The sequence below is a fragment of the Corvus hawaiiensis genome, chromosome 8 (assembly GCF_020740725.1).
Source record: "Corvus hawaiiensis isolate bCorHaw1 chromosome 8, bCorHaw1.pri.cur, whole genome shotgun sequence".
Classification (NCBI taxonomy): Eukaryota; Metazoa; Chordata; class Aves; order Passeriformes; family Corvidae; genus Corvus; species Corvus hawaiiensis.
This window is the reverse complement of record NC_063220.1, coordinates 23,190,085-23,211,116: the sequence shown is the minus strand read 5'-3', so window position 1 is coordinate 23,211,116 and position 21,032 is coordinate 23,190,085. Positions and strand designations below refer to the sequence as shown.

The following is a 21,032-nucleotide window of genomic DNA, read 5'->3' as shown; positions in this document are numbered from 1 at the left end:
CAACCCAATACACCAGTTTGGGGACACCTGTTGGTACGGTCATCAACTTAGGTTTAAGCACTCAAATGCGGGAAAAGACTAAAGAGTTCATACGGTGTCCTGCTGAATAAAAAAACAACAGTGGGCTCCCCCAATAACAAATGAAAAGTAACTTCAGGGGCAGTGCCATATAAGTATGAGCTGAACTTCAGCCCACATGCTGGACGCTAAGTCCTACATAAGTTTTTACGAGTAAAGAACAGCTTGTGCTGTCCCTCTGCATAAGGCGAAAATGTAACTAAATGAAAATATAAAGTATACTGTAAGAATCAAAAAACTTGGAGAACAAAAAAGAGTAAAGAGGCAAAAATAAAGTTTTATATAGTAATGATTTTTTTATTGCTGTGAATAATTATGCAATGATAATGTATGATTCCAAATGGCACAGGGAGAACTAGATCCATTCCCTATGGTTGCCTAAAATGATTTTCCACTGCAATGTTAATTATGGCAGATCAGGTTGACCCACAAACAGTAAATTAGGTATATATCCTTTCCTTAAAAAGCCAGCCAACCAAAAAACCCAACTCACTGTCCAACTATACTTAGTTATGCTAGAAAAGTTACATTTTCAATGAAAAATTCAGAGGAATAATTGCTCATATTCTTACTCTCCAGGATCTTCACCTAACTGCTAACAGATTTATACTTTCCCAATTGACGTCAACCAAAATTTCTTTGAGAAAGTCTTATTTTCTGTGACTACTAAATGAAGCACAATTAATACAAAATAATAACAGCCTATAAAAATATTTGGAAGAGCTGAGGCTTCTTTGTGCTGCACAATAGGATGCCCTCATATGAAGTATTCCTATGTTTTTCCCTCATCAGAAGTACAATAGAACAGAATTGAAGAGATCCACAAAATGGAAATAGAGAGAAGCATGATGGAACATACATCTATTGAAAACTGGGAAAATGTCATAGTTATTCAGTTTGGAAAAGCTGGATAGCTACAGGATACTTGAAAACCAACAAAACTGCAAACAGCAAAATGAAAAATGATCAGATTTCAATTTGAGAATATTTAGTGCCCTACTAAGAGAAACAAAAGGAAACATCATAAAAGAAAATTCAAAACCAATTAAATAAGATACTTTATGCAGGAGACAGAGCTGCCATATCTTTCTATCTCATATATGGTGAAATACTACTAAAATTTTTAATCTTGGTTTAAAGAAACTTTTAATGCTACCATGGAGGGGTTTCCAGCCACTGGGAGCTGGCAGAAGGGGGTTTTACCCCTTGCGTGCCGACACAAAGAAGCCCGGAGGTCAACACTGAAACCCGTCTGGAAGGCGGCACTCAGTGCCCAACACACAATGAAAATGGGGTAGAGCTCCTCATCCAAAAGGGGCTGGATCTTCCTGTCGCTGTTAAGCAGGCACGCAGGCGAAGGCAAAGAAGTAAAGAGAGGGGAATCTCCATATGTGTTCCACACAGGTTTATTCTGGTGAAAAGACAGGGATGAAGAGGCCAATTGGCGGGAGGGTCCAGGGATCTTATACTGGGTACAGAATAGGTGGGGAAAGGGATCTCAGCCAATGGGATAGAGACAAGCAGGTGGGATTGACAGGAAGGGAACCAATGGGAACAACACATAGGATGGACTCAGGGAAGGATCCAATGGGGGCATCGAGGAGCAAAGAACTTTCTAGAACTAATACATATTAAAGAAGGAAAATGAATATACATAGCTTCATACATAAAACAAGAAGACAAAATATTAACTAATCAGGGGAAAACATGCAAAAGGCAAAAAAAGGGAATCATGGGTTCTCGCCATGACTGAAAGTTACATGCTAAACTTGGGTTGCTGACCACCAGAGTTAGTTGTCTGAGTTGTCCTCAGGACAAAGAGTAGCTGCAGCAAGCTGCACCACCACACTACCAGACCAGCAGTTGGAAATTCTGATTGAAAATGTGTTTGTACTGGTTTCAGCAAGCAAGTATATTCCTGCCAGGAAAGACAGCAAATACTGTGACTGTTGAAGTCTCACCTGAAAAAAAAATGTTACAGCAGCATCGAGCAGTTGGCCAGCATCAAGCAGTTGTTCAAATTGGAACTACTCATTCCAGTTAATGCAAGTCTGGGCATACCACAAGAGGGATTTATTTTGCGAAACCTCTTTGTCTTTCCTGTGTTGAATATTCTGGCCCTGTGAAACCACATATTGCAAAAAAAATAATTATCTCAAATAACGACTGAAATTACAATAAGTTGCCCATAACTTATTCATTATTTTACAGATTCTTTGTCCAAGCTGGTTTTAATTGCATAAACCCAATCTCCAACAGTCTGACTGCAGATATGGTCTAATATGTCTCATATTAGTATCTAGTGGCCATTTTTCATTCTCACCATTTTTATAATGGCACAAAAACTGGCACATTTATGCCTGATCATGCTTTAAAATGATCCCTGCAGAGATGGAACAGCCCCATGAATACATGGCATAACAAGAGTTGCCTAAGACTGTTCTAAGGTAGAGCTGAGATATGGCAAGCTGAGCTGTGGAAAGCAAAATACGTAATCAATACAAGAGCTGACTCATGTCAAAAAAAAAATTGACTTTTTTAACACACTTTTTGAACTTGTGTGTATGTGTGTGTGTGTGAGTGTGTAAGACTTTCAATTCATGTTCAGTGAAGACAAGTTTCCAGCTTGATTGTAGGAAAAATCATCTCATCTTCTTCCAGACTCATTCAGATTCAAGGCAGCAGCTGGTCTACTTGCAGTTAGTCTTACTTTGCGTGTAGTGTCACGTTATCTTTTTGTTGGCCTAACCTTAAAATTCACACTTTGTACCTAATAATATCAATGCTTCAACAGTTTTTTTTTTTTTCTATCATTTTAAACTGTAGTAACAGCAAGATTGTGTGAAGGACAGAAATATCACAATTGAATAAGGAAGCTTGATGGACACTTTGTCTTGCTGTTTTACCAGAGCTTGCCTCTTTTCAGCAGGTTCTTCACAAAGTTTCAGTTGGTAGCTTTAGTAAATAATTTGTGAAGTATGGAGTTCTAAAAAGTTAGTCCTTAGTTGCCAGACATAATCTTTCCACCAGTCATGCAACTACTGGCTTTAAAATTGCAGCAGATGGGTTCATATCCTCATATTCTATTCAACCAAATCACAGAATCTCACACTATGCTGAGTTGGAAGGGACCCATAAGGATCATTGAGTCCAACTCCTGGCCCTGCACAGCACCATCCCCAAGAGTCACACCATGTGCCCCAGAGTGTTGTCCAAATGCATCTTGAGCTCTGTCAGGTTTGGTGCTGTGACCACTTCCCAGGGGAGCCTGTTCCAGTGCCCAACCATCCTCTGGGTGAAGAACCATATCCAACCTAAACCTCCCCTGACTCAGCTTCAGGATGTTTTCTCAAGTCCTGTCACTGGTCACCAGAGAGGAGAGATCAGTGCCTGCCCAGCAGCTTTCCCTTGTGAGGATGTTGAAGACCACAGTGAGGTCTCCCCTCAGTCTCCTCTTCTCCAGGCTGAACAGACCAAGCGACCTGAGCCACTCCTTGTATGGCTTCACCTCAAGGACCTTCAGCATCTTCATTACTCTCTTTCGAACTCTAATAGCTTAATATCTTTCTTATATTGTGGTGACCAAAACTGCACACAATATTCAAAGTATGAGTATTAACTAGCTGTCCAAGAAGAGGCTTAATGAGTAAAGCAAGATACTTAGTGATTAGTTTGTTAAACTGGGTTTAGATCATGATGAAGTCCTTTAATATACTAGAGCAGAACCATGCCAACTAGTCCTAGGGCCAGCCTGTTACATAGCTCTACTGGCTGGTTTATATGGGAAAGATGTCCCTTTTTCTCACTCTTCTGAATGTCAAGCTCTTATGAGGATTGCCGTGTAAGCTAACCAGGAAAATGTTGACGCAGGCTTTAAGAATAGAGGATGTAGTTTCATTTATTTTCAGATCTGGAATTTAAAATTTGTTTCTAAGTAAAACTATTTTGCATAAGTCACCAAGAGCTCTGTGTATTATTCATAGAAGAACAAAAAACCAAGCAGAATAAAGAGGAATCTTTGAAAAGGATAAAGATTTTCTCAAAAGGACAAATACCAACATTCTGGGGAAAAAATGTCCCTGAAAGGTTTTCCCTTTTGGCTTGTAAAACCTAAGGACTTGATTTGATTAGGAAGGAGTCTTCTAGGATGATACGGAATGCTTAGCACTGGAACAGAAATTGTGAAAATACTTCATCAAAAAGATTAATAAGCATCCATTAGCTCTTGCATCTTTGTTAAAGTGAAGAACAAACACAGTGAGTAGTTAAATAGAGAAGGACTCAAAAATTACTTTACTTTTGAGGTCCCACAAAATTAGCATTCAGGAAAACATCTTCCATATGTAAAAACCTCCACTTCAATTCTTGAACAAGAGAAAGGCAACTTTTAGTAGATCAACAATAAAAAAAAATAAAATTAGGCCTAAATATTCTATTTTATCCTAAAGGGTCTCATTCAAAGCTAGGTATTGAAAAAAAAAAGCTGATTACATCTTAAAAATTTCAGTGCCATTAAGGGGCACTTTGGCTGCAAGCTGTATCCCTCTTGGCTAAATCAACATTCTGATGCCATATAGGTATTTTTGCAATATGCTGAGCTTTCACTTTGAAATACATTTCAATTCAAACAAATACAATAATCCCACCTTCACTCAGTCTTCAATTTGAATTGCAGGTAATGTAATACGGATATAGCAGAAAACATACTGTCTACTAGCAGTTTTACAGTGAATGTTTTCTGGTTTCTGGAATTTTAATATTTATTTAACTGAGTGCCACATATTACTCCAACTTCAAATACTTCTACTTACACATAGTACATATTCTAATCTTTTCCTGTCTTATTTCTTTGTATAGAAACACATTTTATTTAATACATGAAATATGTATGTAGCTCACACATTAATACATTTCTAAATGCATAAGATTAACACCTAAAAAGATTAACACCTAAAAATTTTTAAAATTAGGAATACTACTAATTATATTTATTTATGCCTGGTTATTTAATGATGGCAACCTAAGGGTTTTTTTACTAAGCGAGAAAGCATCTACAGCATAAGAGAATGGCAGGTTTGTTTGGATCAGGAAAGGAGAATTCCTGGCTCTATTTTTTCTTCTATGTAACATGCCTGTGTATTGGGCTGAATGCAGAACATGAAGGAACCATTTTTTTTTTTAATCTCAATCAGATGGTTTCTTCTATGTAATAGAACCAAGTATAGCTCTGCTCTGCACCTTTGAAAGTCAAAAAGTGAAGGCATTGCTTCCTTACCATGTCAGACCCTGACTAATTCCAGAGCTTACTTGCTGCCTTTGCTCAGTAACGTTAAACTACTGCTATCCAGAATTTTCATTGTCACAACAGAGGACTAGGAAGTTCCAAGCAAATTTCAAAAAAGAAAAGCCCAGAAGGTGTACGTGACAAATACTTTCTAACCCAGAATTCTTTATATAAACAGTCTGAATCAAGCAAAGAGCATATTCTAAACCAAAAAATTTTCTTAACATGAAGTGAACATTTCCCCTGTTAGGAATCATCCCAGGAGCCAACAGGAAATGACTATACATGCAAATACAGAAGCACGTATTCTGCCTCTCAATAATACCTCTTCTCAAAAGAGTTTGGGACATTCTGTATTTGTGAAGTGTTTATTCCTCTCCATTGAAAGGGAAAGGTAATCATAACCATAATCATCTTTGACCATAGTACAGCATGTGAAATAGTTAATCAGTGGGAAAAACCTTGGATGGCTGCATTTTTTGTTCTAGATGATGTTACTGGAAAACTTTCCTAGTTTGTGTTCTGAGATATAAACCTTTCAAAGTCTGTGATTTTTGCACATCTTCTCAAAGACAAATGCCACAAAGAGCATTCAGTAGCCTGTACTGTGAATGAAGTGCTAAGATACTCTGACAATACCTCAGATAACTTAGAATCAAAGCAGAAATATTAATGACTCTGTGACCAGATAAAAACTGACTGCAACGTGTAGGAAATATTACTCAGTACTTCCTCAAATACTGTGAAAGGCATTTCATTATTTATTAGGTTAAACAAGGAAGTCAATAAGACATTTCTGTCAATAACCTAAACTATTAGCTGATGATTGGATGATTGTGTATTGGATGGAATGGAGAGAAATGGTAGGTTACTGCAGCTAAGCACCGATTTCAACATCTCCTTCAGTCAGATTTCTTATGATACAGTACATCCTAGGCCTGGGTAGCCTTGCAACACTTAAGATGAGGAGTGAAGAGTAGAACTGAAATAATTCTTAATTTTCAAATAAAACCCCCTTTTTAGAAGTGCTACTTCTATAGCACCATTCTTTAATTTGCTGCCCATGGCCCCTAGATAAGTGCTCAGCTTGTATTGACATGTTTTTAAACAATATTTCCCAATTACTAAGCTGTGTACGAAAGATGATTCTTCATGTAAAAAAATTTTGAAGATTTTCCTTTCTTCTCATCAAAAATCAATGTGCAGGAAATTGCTCAAATTTGTCAGAATAACCACTTCTGTTGCAGCTTAATCATTAGACCTATCCTGCAAGAGAGCCTGCTCTACTACCTTTTCCAAGGAAACAGCTATCATGTCTTCTAACCGGTTAGAATTATTTCCTTCATATCAGTGGCTCTTTTTCACTCTTTTTTGCCTAAATCACTGCTGGAACCATGCTTGTTTAAACCAAATGTGGTGTACTAAGAAACTAATTTCTACAGACAGTAAAGATCACACACTCAATATACCAAACACAAGAAGGAAATGGCTGAGAAAAATATGCTTGTACTGAACAAGTGAGAATTTAGGATCGTGAGCTGTGAGATATGTCTTCCACTTGCCATTACCCTAAAGCTACAAGGAAAGACGGAAAAAATATTAGTTACAGGCTGCTACACTTTCAACATGATGAAGAAAATGTTCCATATATCACCTAATCCTCTTCTCTCCAAAATACTGTTTTTCCTTATGGATATATATGTCTCAAGTATGAGGTTGTTTTTTTTTTTTCCTTTCTTGGTTTTCTTATTTCTTTCTTCAACCAGAATCATCCTAAATTACTGGCAAGCTACCTAAGTCAAAGAGCAAAAATTAGAAAAGAAAACAAACAAAATAAACAATGGCACTTTCTTCCTTCAAAGTAAAGAAGCTACCTGGGCCATAAAATATCAAATCAAGGCAGGAAAGTGTCCTAAGCAGCCACAGCCCTTCTGTTGCTGCTGGCCAAGCTACACAGATCTACCTGTAAATTTTGCAAGTCTAATGAATCACCAGTGATTAATATTATTGAGGTGGAATGTACTTCATTGAAATATTCAGTGTCTCATATCAGTGTCACACACCAGAGCATTAATGGGATCAAGATGCAACAATAATAGTTTCCATGACAATGTAGCACATGCGTTCAGCAGCACCTCCCTGGGTAAACAGTAATCCTTCAGAAAAACAAGAAGGTCATTACAGCAACTTGTCAAATCAATGCAGAGAGTGTCTGAGCCGATTAAGGCATCTTCTCTCAGCTCTGACACGGTGTCAATAGTACTGGGCCACTAGTGCTCAGTCAGATGACTGAAGTGAAATGCCCATCAGTCAGGGAGCTGAGGTCGACTAATGATTCCCTGTGCTGCCTATTAGAACTACATGACAACTCAATCCTGTTTGCTTTAAAAAAAAAAGAAAAAAAAAAAGAAAAAAAAAGAAGTGACCTTGTTGCTTTGTTTGAAGCTGAATTAAATTGACAACAGCAGCTAATCTTTACCTAGGGCGATTAACAGAATTAAAGTACAACAACAAAGGCACACAAGGTTTTATGTTTTATATTCTTAGCTTGATAAAGCTTGCAGTCTACTAGGGTCTTTACAATCAAGTACATTGTAAATATGTATTCCAAGCCAAGCTATATTTGAATGGATTTGAATTAATCTATTTGTAAGAGGACACTATCCTGAGTGAGTAAGTGTGCAGAGACAAGGCATGGTCTAAATACATTAATAATCAGCCAATGGTTTCAAAAAAAAAAAGAAAAACACAACTGAAAGAAATTTTTGAAGGAAATGTTTAAGGGAAAAAAACCTACACATGTGGGTGCTATTCCAGGTAAGGAAAGGATAATAAGCATCCATTAGCTCTTGCATCTTTGTTAAAGTGAAGAACAAACACAGTGAGTAGTTAAATAGAGAAGGACTCAAAAATGACTTTACTTTTGAGGTCCCACAAAATTAGCATTCAGGAAAACATCTTCCAAATGTAAAAACCTCCACTTCAATTCTTGAACAAGACCAAGCCAAGAAGAACATTACTTTAAAAATGCTTTAGAGCTGTAGCTTTTAGTGTGAATTCCCTGTGTCACAGTATCTTCCCCAAAATGCAGGACTACAGTATGTACCATATTGTTTTATAGCCATCATGAAAATATTTAACAAATATTCAGTATAAAGCAAACATGTACAAGCATGTAGGTATACATGTTTTTCACCTGAGGCCATTCTGAAATGATAAGCTTGATGAAAGTCCTCATGTCCACATCATGTTTCTGAGCAGTTTATCAGTTTACATTACTGACCTACTCAATCAAGAGGAAAACAGAAATGATGAGGAGGAAAGAAGAATCCTGGGCAGATTGTTTTATCTACGGTAAAGAGAAAATCAGAGTTGTTAGTAAAATTGAGAAATTATCTTTCTTTATTTCTCTCATTCACATATTTCCTTAAAGATGTACTTTTACCCACAACATTGGCAACAAAGTTGATTTGACTTCAACCCATGAGATTCCTGAGAAATACGCACCACACCATTGAGCTTCGAATTGCACCAAGGAAAAGGACAACGAGATGTGCACCTGCCCAAATTCTTTTCACCGAGGCCCCAAAACCCAGCAGAGCCACAGTTAATTGATGTTGCTGGACCTTGAAACAAAAAATCATTTCAAGAGCATACATCAGATGATGTGAATAGGATTCAAATCTACAGAAAATCTATAGTAAGAAATGATACAAAGCCTGTAGAAAACCTGCTGCAGAGCAACAAGCATGATGAGGACAGAGGGGATTTATGTTTACCAAGATATAAGTCATTGGAAGGACTAAATAGCTCAAGGGACTGGTACTGAGTTTGAAAGCTTTTCACCTCTTAGTATCAAACTCAAATCTAGCCCCAAGCTGTAGCTATTGAAGGTCATTATCATCCAGTGGCTGTTCAATACTGTGAAAACAGCCCAATTCTCACTGGACAGGGAGTCACATTTCAAAGACAGCAGCATTTCTGAGGTTCATTAGAACCCATAATTTTGGTTTCAGCATAAAGTACTTTATCAGCTGCTGAGCATCATGCCTTCCAGAGGTTGACAGATCAGACAGGAAAAGTTTGCCGTGCTGCCACAGTGATGGCCGTGCTGCATGCAACAGAGACTTTCATCACTATGTCTCAAATCTAGCAGGCTTTGAACTGTAACTGCACAAGTTAGAAAATATAGAATACATTTAAATATTTCAGTTCTTGATTCTGGTTTTATTCAAAAGGCAGTGACAATTTTAAAACAGTGGCTCACTCACACAATATCAAATAGCAAAAGACAAGCTTTTAAGATTGAATTCCCACCAACATTTGCAATGAAAGCAAGCCTTAGACAGGAAATACACAAGTTTAGACTTCCTCTTGAAGTTTTTGTTCTGGGCTCTAAACAATTTATTACTGTTGTATCATATGTAGTCATATGTGCAATGCTTACTTTAGTTTTTTCAATATTAGTTTTTATATTGTGTATTTCTCCACACCAGTTGACACTTGCACTCTTACCTTAGTTAGTTTATGTTGCACAAAAGATTCACATCAGAGTTCAGTTTTAAATAATTGGGTAAAGCACACACATGTCAGTAAGTCTCTGCAGTTTGCTTTCAGGCAAAGTAAAAATCTGCTATTTGAGAAGAAATTTAGCTTTGTAGCATGGAATTTCCAGTGTTATAGATAACCACATATTATTATTTTGATGCTTTGTATAGAAGATTCTCCAGATAGAATCATAGGCTTTTACAATACCCTGCCCATGGTGTCCCAGCATGCTCTGCTGGAGTGTGACAAAATACAGCTAACGCTATTCCCTTTGTCCCTGATGACAGCCTGGGTAATAGGTACTAGATCTATACAACCCAATAGCAAGAATTAAAAAGTATTAAGGTCTTCCACAGGGGAATGATTTAATTGTCGGTTGTTAATCAAGCTGACCATGTTTCACTAATCTTGAATTACTTCTAATCTGACAGTACATGCACACATGAGAAAGAACATTGGAGAAAGAAAGGATTTTATATCTTAATTCTGAAATGTGACTAAGAGCTCTCTCATTATATATGATGATTGAAACTCCATTTCAAGTTAGCCAAAAAATAATGAGGTAAAATGATCTATTTCTACATGCAAATTAAAGCTGACGTGATGGCAGACCATTCTGAAAGAGAAAATTCCAACAACTGAAAAAAGAAAGCTGATTTTCTTAAAATTACGTGGTATTTTCCCATTGAGCATTAGCACCTAGAAGAGAGAAACTTTTATTTGTGATACTATACAGATCTTGAAATACAATTAGGAAGAGGCATTTCTTTCAGGTTTCTAACAAGCATAGATAACATCAAAATTGAGTCATTTCCTGATTGTTAGGCAGGTAGTTCATAATCATCAGTGATGACAATAAATGTCTCTATCGTGAGACAATATTTAATTTTAATTTAAATGCTGCCATCACCAACTAGAAGAATTCGTGAGAAAAGATATATAGATTTTCTGACATTTGTGTATAGATAAAGGTTGCAATTATTACTAAACTATCCCCTCATAGATCAAACAGAAAATAAAAACAAAGGAAGTTCTAAAGAAGGTGTGTTGGAGAAGAGTTTTGTGAGGAGTGTATCTTGGCATGATGTTTTACATATGCCTATTTAAAGTCCTTGCTAAAGCATTGCTGCTATTTAAAATACTTAAATTAATTTTAAAAATCTGTAGTACATAATTCCTTCAAAGCCACAACTGATACTTTAAGGGTGATAGCTTATCTTGGAAAAATAAAGGTCCTGGAGACTAAAGCCTCAGGCCTTTGTTGGGTAAATCTAGAATTATTTGTTCAATGTAAAGAATGTGTACTTTATTTTGAAGGTAGAATTTGAGGATATTTGCACATGCCTTCTTTAAAATCTTGAATTTACTTTGGAGGTTTAAATACTCTTAGCAAAAATCATAGGATCACAGAATCACAGAATGGGCTGGGTTGGAAGGGACCGCAGTAGGTGAATCTGGTCCCACCTCCCTGCTCAGGCAGGGCCATCCCAGAGCACACAGCACAGGATTGTGTCCAGACAGTTATTGAATATTTCCAGTGAGGGGGTCTCCACACCCTCTCTGGGAAATCTGTTCCCATGAGTGGTCACTGCACAGTAAAGAAATTCTTGCTATGCTCAGGTGGAATTTCCTGTGCATCAGTTTCTGCCCATTGCATCTTGTCCTGTTGCCCAGCACCACCAAGCAGAGGTGCTGGGTCCATTTTCTGACACCTACCTTCAGATACTTAGAGGCACTGATAAGGTCCCCTCTCAGTTGTCTCTTCTTGAGGCTGAACAGTCCCAGCTACCTCCGTCCGTCCTTGTAAGAGAGACACTTCAGTCCTAATCATCGTTGTCACCCTCTGCTGGACCTGCTTCAGGAGCTCCATGTCTCTCGTGTCCTGAGTAGTCCAGAACTGGACACAACATTCCAGATGCACCTCACTGGGGCAGAGTAGAGGGGCAGGATCAACTCACTTGACCCGTTGGCAATGTTCTTCCTCATATCCCCAGGATACTCTTGGCCCTCTTGGCCACAAGGACACACTGCTGGATCATGGACAGCTTGTTGCCCACTAGGACCCCCAGGTTCTTCTCCACAGAGCTGCTTCCCAGCACACCAGTCCCCAAGGTGTCCTGGTCCTTGGGGTTGTTCCTCCCCAGGTGCAGGATCCTGCACTCACCTTTGTTGATTTTCAAATGGTTCTTCTCCTCCCACCCCTCCAACTTGTCAAGGTCCTTCTGAGGGACTGCACAGACCTCTAGGGTGTTGACCACTCTGCCCAGCTTTTTGTTTACAGCAAACTTGCTGAGGAGGCCTCTGTCCCTTCATCTAAGTCATTGCTGAGTACATTTAACCGTACTGGACCCAGTATTGAACCTTGGGGAACACCACCAGTGACAGGCCTCCAGTTAGACCCTGTAAAACTGATTACAACTTTCTGAGATTTGCTGTTCAGTTCTCAATCATTTTGAGTATATTATTGCTTCAGAAACCCCAACTCTAGGCTTATATTTCGAACATGTCAGTCTGTACCTTGAAGTCAAAGAACAAGGTCTCTAAACATTCATTTTCTTTTCTTCATGTATAAATGTCTATGTGTGTGTAAGCATTTAATAACCTCTTTTAGCTGGATTCTCTCTAAAAAAGCAAATAGGTTTTATCAACAAGTAGCTTTTTTTATTTTCTTAAAGTAACTTACACATTTTTTTAGAATATCCTTTCAGGAAGCGTGCAAAAAAGAGCAAACTAACAAGACAAAGAAGTAGCCTAAGGCTCTCTTCAACTTGATATTTAAACTAACTGACATACTAACTACATCGTGTCTAATGAAAGGGAGTTAGATGCTACATGTAGCCGCTTCCAAAAAAACCCTCAAAAATTGATCTGTAAGAATAATAAGGATTAAACCCTTACTGCCTTTGTCCTCGCAGAGTACACCTAAAGTTCAAATGAAAAGATTTGTTTCTTCAGTAAAAGAGGGTGGGAAATCATACCTGCTCTATTGTGGTATTTCTTACTATGACACAATTTAGCCTATCAGCATCCTGGTTTTAGACACTAAACAACGAGACAAAAAAAAAAAAAAACAACACATAAAAGTATCTTATGCTGATGAAGGTGTATCTTCATCCTTCACAGCTTCCAGCTTTGCTTAGAAGAGAGTATCAGCTGCTGAAATAGATTGGAAAACTAAGTACTATCTCATGGATTCATTTGGACTCAGTTTTCATGACCATCACTGCTGCTTACTGACATGCAATAAGAAGGACAGATCATCTCAATAATTGTTATTATTAAAATGCTTTGAGCTATGTGGTCTGACACCCAAAATGGGACTCATCAGCTGTAGAACCATAATGTTGAAATTTCACACAATGCCAGATTACTTCCTAAAAATATGGCTAATGCTCCTGATGAATTTTGACACTGTCAAGCACTTGGTAGGAACAGGTGGTGGGGGGTGTATGAGAGCCATTATTTTAATAATTCTGCTTCATAGAAAAATGGTAGTTCCAATGAATTTTATAAAACCAGAAGTCCTAGAAAGGAAGAGGAAATTTACCCACAAATCTGTTTTTATGAGTTCTTCTGAGCACAAATTCAAATACAAGGTTAATGTCTTCTGTGGAAACAGAATATAAGTTACATTATATGTCAACAGTGAGTGAAAAAATTCCTGAAAGTGAAGATTAACCTATGGGTTTATGAAAAGGGATGATAAAAGGAACACTTCACACTCATAAATGGTCTTCACACTGTTACAGGCACAGAAGAATTAAGATCTTTTTAAATAGAGACTCAAATGTCTGTAAATCTTCAAGAGTTCTGCTTGCGTTTTACAGATTTTTACAGACAGAAGTGTATTGTATTTGTTATGTGTGCATACTAGGGGCATACATCTTATGTTAAAAAAACTAAAAATTAAGTCATTAAGGTCATAAGAACTTTCTGAATATGTCAGCTTAAGATGCTGTTGTACAAATTTTACTCCCCATAATAAATCCTCCCATGCTCCCATAGGATGTGATGTAATGGACAATAGTGTTCATGCCCATGAAATCATGTAGTCCAATGGGAATCATAACAGAGAACTTGTTAAGCATCGGCAGGGTTTTGAATGACTGTAATTAAGTAACCTGCTTCTCCTCTTGTGTTCCACCGTGACAGCTGAGGTCAGCTGCAGCACTTGAGTCCCTAAACATAAATGTCAGGGCATGTTGACAGGAAATTCTTAGCAAAAGCCCTTCACCTCTGGAATTTACTTCTCTTATTATAGCTTTGACAGAGCCCAGGTCAGTTGACAATCAAGATGTAGAGCAAAACCTTTTTCATAATACTTCCCAAAAGAGACATAAAGATGCCTTTTAGTAGGCTATTGTGACTAATTAGTTACTTAATCACACTAAATTTAATAAGAAACCATATTCTGAATTCCCTAAATTTTTAGACATGACATACATGGCTAGAAACACAGCTTTTTCTTTTTTTAATCCATCAAAAATCTCTGAGAGAAGCTGTATATTAAGAAGTTGAATGGAAGGATGACTGAAAGCACAACAGACACACAATGTTTACATCTGTAATGAGAAAGGCAAAGAAAATGTACAGTAATGAGGGGTAATTTAGAGAATAATCAAAGTAATATTGTAATGACTACAACCAGCATATCATGCCTGAAGGGAAATATCCTGAAGGGATATCATGCCTAAAGGGATATGGTCTATACCACAAAAGCTTGGAGCCATTGAAACCCCTAGAGAAAGATGATAATGGCTGTACATAAAGTATAATTTATTTACTATTTGAGGAAGGCTTCCATCAAGTCCCTAATGACAGGCTCACTAGTTACATTAAAAGCTGTGCTGATTCTGATAAAGGCATGAAGTCAATAAAGTAGGCAAAAGGAATCTGCAATACAAGGAGAAAATGGATGTTGCTTACTAGGCAGGAATAGAAATAGAAACCTGGATAGCAACACAGACTTTTAAAAAAAATACGTATTAAAAGAGCTCTCAATAAATGATCTCATGACAGCAGACAGATTGTAGTGACTAATAATAAGGAAGCATGATCTAATGTGGATCTAACAGCTCTATTATCTGGGAAATATTGAGAGACCATTACAGAAATCCATTTGTATATCTTTTTTAGTATTTCATTCTCACTCATTCTTTTCTTATGTGCTTAACTATTTGTGGGAAAGGGAAATTGAAGCTGTAGAAGTCTTCTAGCTATTTTTTGCAGTGCCTCTGGATAAATGAGACATCCGTATATATATACATGTGTAAGGATAAAAGAAGGAGAAATTTTAAAATTACTGAAAAGGACAATATACCACAAGGAATAAATATGAATAACAGGAAAGTGAAAATTAGTGTGTGAAATTTATTTTTATAAGAAATTAGTCTTCTGACTTTCAGTAATATAAATCAGGAGATAATACTCTGGTGTAAAACTAGTGAATAAAAAGGAAATCCCCACCACCAAATTCACATCTGGAAAAGGTTGCTACAATACCAAAAGAGAAAATTTGCCACCTGCTTTATGGAAATTTGTAGAATTCATATTAATTTGTGCTTATTTCTTGTCACATTACTGCAACACTTCAGACATGAAAAATCGCACCAATGCTGTCCTGCAATCAGTTCTGCATGGTGCCCAAAATCGCTCTGAATAAGCACTGACATTTTAAACTCAAGCCCTGCTCTCACAGTGATCCTATGTCATTACATATCTCTGATATTTGTTTAAAAGCCTGTTTAACATCTCATGAGATGTTTACAGAGGCCATTAAAAGTAATGAAATTTTTTTTTAAATGGACGAAGCATCAAATATGTTGTAAGTATTGTTTTTTCAATATACCATGATTTTATAAATGTAACTAGTTGCAAACTACCACCATTGCAGCTACAGCCAATTCATCCGAACTTGTGGAATATTTAAGAACCATAATCTGATAGCTGGATTGCTCTGCAGATCACACCCACACAGGGGATCTACTTGAGATAAAAAATGCTTTTTTACACTCATGGGTTGTATCAAAATTTCTATGGTTTGTGGAATTGAATAGTTCAACAAATTAATTAATTAGAAGAGAACCATCAAGTTTTTTATCTATGGTTTTGTTTTAGTTTTTCATAACTCAATACTTTTCATAACAATCAGCATGGAAAACTTCTTTACCTGCCCACTCTACAGGATATTTCCTGCAGAGCTCTGGAACTGAAACCTTACACCTTCTGCCTTATGTGATCATTAAACTTCAGGGCTGAAGCATCATTTTCACTAAGTCCATGAACAGACCTCTAATTCTTTTATACAAAATGGGTGGTGCATCCTTCAGGCCAGAAATTCCTGTGCAGGACTACGTATTAGAAGATCCTGATAGGGAACCAGTAAGCTCTGTGGAAACAGAAATAGGGGGTTTGAAGCTCTATCTTCCCATTTGGAATGCATATAATTTTAAGGGCATGTGCTTACTTTACAACCTAGAAAGGATTTAAGACTCTACATTTCTTGTAGAGATACAGGTATCTTTATGAAGATTTGCACACTCCTAATGGAGATGCATATCTCCATGTAAGTCAGGCACTCCTCTCAGAATTTCCTATACACTTCTGTTCCCACTCTGGGGTATCTGCTATAGGTGCCATAATAAAATTCTTAACAATTCTCATGCATTGAATAGAGAATTTAGTGGTCTCACTTAAGGCTCTCAGTACTGGTCTAAGAAGGAGGCATCTAAGGATTAATAAATAACTACAACACACAGCCTATACCCTTCTATGATTTTAGTCTAGTCCCTCAAAAGTATAAGCAGGACCTGAAAACCTAAGGTGTTCAAATATTGACCTTTTTTCCTTGAGCAATCAGTAAACTTGAGGTAGAAAAATGTCAAAGGATGGGCTAAAGAGCAGAAAATTGTGTGTGTGTAGTATGAGCTGTAGCAACCAGTCTCTATGAGGAAAGTCACATTTTTCCAGTAAGTTTTTAGTCACAAAAGAAAATAGAAGCTTCAATTTAGAATTACAAGCAACTTTGAAAGGAAAATCAACAGAATATGACATAGAAGATTTTGTTCACACTTAAATAGACAAGCTGGAAAGACCCACTCTGATTCTAAAATTCAGAAAATGGAGAGCATGAAGGAGATTGGGGTTTCAGAGGAAAGAAATGTAAATGAAATATTGACTTCTCATAGTAGTAGAAAAAGACATTACACAGATAGTCTAGTTATCACGTATCTAGGACTTCTTCACTCGTGAATGCACTCTTTGGGAGTAGTAAGACAGCAGGAAACAAGGGAGGTATTTATTTGAAGCTGTAAAAATTGGGAATAAGAAATACTGTAATCTTGAACATCCATCAGAGCATAATTGCTGTTTTCCATTTAGTGGCAAAGTATGACTTTCCAAGGACTGCTGGAAGTATCAACATTTCACAAGGACACCTCTGATGATGAGCGATGGTCCTGATGTCCTAGTAAGAAGCTTTAATATCTTTTTTTCTCGCCTTGCCTTCATCCCTTGCTATGCCATGCTGCCAGTTATAAAAGCTCAGTGCAATCCCCAGAGTTTATAGAGAAAGTGCATTAGGTGTAAGGAGGGTAAGGCAGACATTTAAGGCAGACACATGCTTTGGCAGTTTGTGTGAACTGATGAAAAGCAGCAGCTAACTCCTTTAATGGAGCAAGAGAAATGTACTCCCCTTTTGAATCACTAGCCAGACAGTACCAGAGCAAGTAATCTGAGATAGAAGTTCACAGCGTTTTTATGTAAAAGTACACATTCACAAACCTATCAGTAACATAGACTTCCACTAGAAAAAAAAATTCTCATTTTTTTTCTGGGTTTGCATTAATTCTATACCTATCTCTACAAAGTCAATTACAGTTTAAAAACCTGTGTTAATAAAAAGAAAATTGAATCTTCTTTTTAAAGCTATATGATGAAACTGTACACAAAGTGAGAGGCAGTGAATTTAAGCATTTGGGATTCGGACTTTGACACACTTCTGGAACTGAAATCTCATCAGGAAAGGAGAACACAATTAAAACAGCTTTCTCTTGCATTGGTTCATTCACATTAGGTACGAAAAGTTGCACACAGCAGAAGAGTCTCAGCCTAGATTAGCAATATCATTTTTTCACAATGTGCAAGGAGAGTAAAGAGCAATTAAAACATGGTGTAAGCAAGCACAATCACTTAGCTCTGAAAAAAAACAAAAAAAACCACCTAGTTTTAGATAGTAAAATAAAACTTCAAGTGATTAAATATTCACTTGAAATTTTTTCATTCTTCTAATAACACAGCTTCCTCTTACACCACTACTATGAGTTCCTCTTCTACTCTCTTGAACATAAGCATGCTGTATCTAAAATCTAATAAGATCTACAATGGAGTTTTTGCTAGATTCATTACAGTTTGCTGTCAAATGGTCAAATCCACATAATTATTTTCTACCAATATTTTTGTGTGCATTCCCTCTGACTGTATAAAAGAGCTAGTGAACGTGTTATATATTTAAAGGTCCTCAGCAAGTCATTAAATAACTATTATAAATAAAACTCCTTTGAAGCAAAGTGAAATACAATAAAATCAAGACTTTTTTAAAAAAATCCTTCTGATTAAGAGGAATTTGAGCCAACAGAAATAAGCCCATTCTGATAATATTAATGAACTAGTACTGACAATGTTGTTGTTTAGTTGAAAAATAAGATCTTCACTGAAATATGAAAAGTCTGACAACCCATAATTTAATTTAAAAAAAAAATTATTCCTTCACCATCCCCATTTGCATCAAGCAAATTTCTTGAATGCGATCCTCAGTTGTGCCATGAAGATACATCTCTCTCTTTTTTTTAACCCCTTCAGAATTCTTAGTCACAATGTTTCAGAGTTTGCTTTGCAAAGATGCTGTGCATGTAAATGCAGGATTCTTTCAATTCTTTCATTTGAGAAATAACAGTGCTATGAGACATTAATTATGGACCATGGAAACAAACAGTAGTGCTTGCCCTAAAGTCCTTACCTAACTTTACGGCAAATCTCAAAAATGTGGATAGTTTCCCCGTGTATTTTTCTTCACCATTGGCTGCAAGTATGGAGACTCATTGGCTAAATAAATACCAAGGAAAGACAAGAATCCTTAGTGTGTAAACTGTTGTTTGTTAATGGGCTTGAATAGTTCACAAAGCCTACAGAATTGTCTGCCTCTGACCTTAAGACACTCTTAAATCAATTTAGTCTGACAATATTCGGCTCTTCCTGAGCAGTGACCCAGAGGCTGATTCTAGCTCTCTGGAGATTAGCCAGACCAGTTTGTATCCAACAGTAGCTCTAGTGCTTTTCTTCTGCTCGGAATCTCAGCAGAAAGTGTTCCAGCACATTTAACACATGCACTGTGTGTGTGCATGCACTTCCACAAGTGCACAGACACCTCTAGTGTTTTTAATGTTTTAAGAGATCAGTATTATACCAACAATATATTATCAGTTATTCATTAATAACTTTAATAGATGAGAATATCTATTTGGTATTGTACCCCAAGACAGGTGTATGCTTGAAAACAGAAAACAAGTCCCCTACCTTTTAAGGGCCCTGGTTCCTTTCCTGCATGCCTCTTTTCACATGTTGTCCTTGCACACTAATGCACTGTACCCCAGAGTTTTACTATGCAAGCACCCAGCACGGTGAGAACTCTGAAACACAGAGTAGCACTACAGTGTGAATCATTTTGTCACTCCTTATATGTTATGACAAAGTTGTAGTTCTCTCCATCGTACAACAGACCTAAACCTCTGTGATGTTAATCTGACACAGCATTAAATTAGTAAGGGAGTACAGCAAAGAAAGATTTTAGGAATGCTTCTAATATTTTTGTGTTGATGAATGCCCCAGGTTCCATGGTAAGAACTGCCTCTGCTTCTTTGCAAAGAAGCAAAGCTGACGATTGCAAATGATCAGCTGTTGATTTGTCTAGGTAATTGCTAAATGTCTTCTAGTAAATTCTCCAAAATCTGATGTCATCTGTCTCAACACCACGCTAGCTTCTTAATAAGCATGCTTTTTTAATGACAAAACAACCTCCAAAGCCACAAGACTGATTAATGAGAGGTTTTATTTACTGACCAGCTGACTGCATTCCACATTGCTACAGTTTTGCCATGGCTCATTCTGATGAGCCAGCTAACAAGTGATTGCAATTCCTGGAACTAGAGAACAAACACAGTTTTGAGAAGTGTTGCACAGCCTCACTCCATTTAAATTAGCTAAAATAAGAATGTAAAACAAAGTGCACACACATATAGAGAGTCTAAGGACACTCTTGAGTGATGGAAGCAGTGAAGTTCGCTGTGAAGACATAGTTACCATTTGATTTATCCAAGTTATAGAGATTCGTATGCAGATGTAAAAGCTGCAGCATCTGTGAAAGCACTTCAGTGCAATACTTAAAAGCACTGTGATGTACCATGTGGTACGGAAGTAGGCAATTGGTATTTACTGCAGAGAGTGGATCAAAACCAAGAAGGCTGGAGACATAAATGAGTACTGTTTATGAGAGGTCTATGATCATATTCACCTCAGGAACCAAATGGTTGGTGTCAGCCTGCACCATTCATCTTCAGGTGGCATAATAAGTGATAATGATGAATCTAATCCACACAGCCAACAGCTTTACTAGCAAGGTAAATCATATTTACCATTATCCATTTTTGAAGTATGTGCCCTAAATATTAATTTACAACCTTCCATAGCTCTTATCTTATAGGCCAATATTTTTCATTAACTAATTTTTAGCCTTTATATTTTCATATTATTCTTCTGGATACTTTTAAACAATGTGGAGCCCACTGAAGCTTTTTAGATGTTGTCAAGCTTTTCCTGTGCAATGAATTCATATATGCAGTTAACTAGACTTGGGCCTCAGACAACAAAATATTGCCCAAACAGCAACTTAACTATCTGAAATAAAAGATGAAGCCATGTTCTAAAAGGGGCAAACAAGACAAAACAAGAGGACTTAATTACAGATATCTTTACATCATATCTGAACCTACTTTTTTAGACGTCCACTACCAGTTCTCACAAAATACTGCACAGAACATAAACATCTTCCAATTACACTCATACAACC

General features: G+C 37.1%; 1 long non-coding RNA gene across 1 annotated transcript; it reads right to left on the bottom strand.

Annotated features, from left to right (window-relative positions):
- Positions 1-349: 349 nt before the first annotated feature.
- LOC125329764 lies at positions 350-12,303 on the bottom strand. Its single transcript, XR_007205267.1, has 4 exons — positions 11,627-12,303; positions 8,559-8,988; positions 2,040-2,198; positions 350-1,489 (listed from the first exon to the last, which is right to left on the bottom strand). It is a non-coding gene; the product is annotated as an uncharacterized LOC125329764 (long non-coding RNA).
- Between the last annotated feature and the right edge of the window lie 8,729 nt (positions 12,304-21,032).